We start from the raw sequence: 2,094 nt of genomic DNA, 5'->3' as shown, positions 1-2,094 counted from the left end.
TTTGTGGTCTCCTTGTGTTTGTTGCTCTTGTTAAACTGAACAAAGCAGTTCGGCACTGTGCTTTGACTCAAAATTGTTGAGAAAACAGTTTTAGTTTGAGAATTGAGCTCCTTTTCAAACACTGTTAATGATTAAAATTGTTTAGAAAGAGGAGGTGGGTGGTTGGCGGGTGCTCTGGTGTGGTTTGCTTCTTCTTTCCTATCAAACATCTATCATCCTGATCTCCCCTTCTTCTTTTTTTATGTTTGTTACTCTCTTGTAACACCTCTTATCTTCTGGCGCTCATATGACCTTATGCAGTTGTAGTGCCATAAAACCTCTACTAAAACTAAAAAACCTCTAATCTTCTGGCGCTCATATATATGACCTCATGCAGTTGCGAGCGCTGTAAAACCTCTACTAAAAACAAACAAAACAAGAAAGAGGAGGCACCTGGAGGTATAATAGTTATGTTTGTGGTACAGTGATTAGGCCCTTGGAGATCTTTGCCTTGCATGATGAAGGATATGAGATTTTTTCATTGTTTTCTTGCGTCCCTTTAGGTCAACTTACAGACAGGGTCAAAGCAACCCGCCTTTTAATTTAAATGATGTGGAAAAGTGGAAAACATTTATATTTGCCTAGCTGCAATATTATGTAAAAAAACATACAATTACAAGGGAGTCCTCTTACTCTGGAAATGATGGTAAACTGAAAGCAAATAGAATCCCTCATATTTTTTTTTCTTTGCTACAGTGAAACTTGGAAATAATGAACTCAGATGCCACAAAAGGACACAGATTCTCCTTTTTTTTATATATTCATTAAAATCAGCAAAATAAATTAGATTCCAAGAAGTCGCTTGCATGGCGAACAGCCCTCGCTGATGTGGTTTCGACATTTTTTCCCAGCAAGAAACCTTATCTACTCTATTCCAAGAGACCATCAATCGCATCTGCACCTTTGATTATTACATGCTTAGCCTAACCTATTGTGTACATATTATGCAACCAATCAGAAGCCTTATTCACAAGCATTCTGAGGACGGAACGTAAGCAGAGATTCTCTGTGATTCAGACAGGTTGTAGACATTCACACTCCTAAAACGAAAGATTGGTTTCAACTAAATTGAAGGTCAGGCCTGATGACTTCATTATATAGGAGTTTCACTGTACTATTTGGGCAATCTCTCTACACTAAAAACACAGTCACGGATACACCGAAGAAAATTTGGCGGCCCTGCAGATTTCAGTTTGAAACCAGATCCCACTGTATTTGATATGTTTTTGAGAGTTGGACTAGAGAAGACCATTTTTGCATCAGGAAATACAGTCAGACCCGGTTGTTTGTACTGTAGGCCTACCATCCCCCTTAGGACGAGCATGAAGTTGGCGGTATAATAGGAACAGGGATCCTCTGTTAGATTAAATGATTCTGTGCTGTGTGATCTGTGTTTGAAAAGTGTCTTTTTGTAGGGTCTTGTCTTATATGTATTCGGAGCTAGGGGTCTTTTGTCTGTATGCCTGTCTGTCTGTCTGTCTGTCTCTCCCTCTCTCTCTCTCTCTCTCTCTCTCTCTCTCTCTCTCTCTCTCCATGTATGTGTGTGTGTCTGCACTCACAAATTCCAACCCACGTTGATCATTTCTGGGAGATCAGAAGTTGAGCTGTATGTGTTGAGGTCCTTGTTGACATTATATCTACTATCTAGTTTACTTTTGCCCTATGCCCATTAATCCACTAGGATCATTGTCATGTCGACTTTGACCCAAAAAAGCAATAAAAACAAAGTTACAAATGAAAGTGGTACTGGTACATATATACCAAAATTATTTGTAAGAACAAGACCACGTTGCACAAGGAAAAACAAAATGAGTTTTGAAGATTGTACACGAAGGATCCATGAGAATCGAGGAGCTCACAATTGTGAACATGGTTTGGAATCGAAATTGAGAACATGATTTAAACTAGGCCCTATTTTAATTTATTGTCGCCTTACCCACCGGCTCCTGGTGGTCTTGGGGGTGCGCTTACTTGATCGCCAGCAAACCAGCGTCTGTGGTGTAGCGACGATCTCACAGTACAGTCAACCCGAGTTGGCCCTGATAGGCAGGGTCG

Source organism: Aplysia californica, unplaced genomic scaffold (genome assembly GCF_000002075.1).
Source record: "Aplysia californica isolate F4 #8 unplaced genomic scaffold, AplCal3.0 scaffold00432, whole genome shotgun sequence".
Taxonomy (NCBI): domain Eukaryota; kingdom Metazoa; phylum Mollusca; class Gastropoda; order Aplysiida; family Aplysiidae; genus Aplysia; species Aplysia californica.
Note: the sequence above shows the minus strand (reverse complement) of the source record.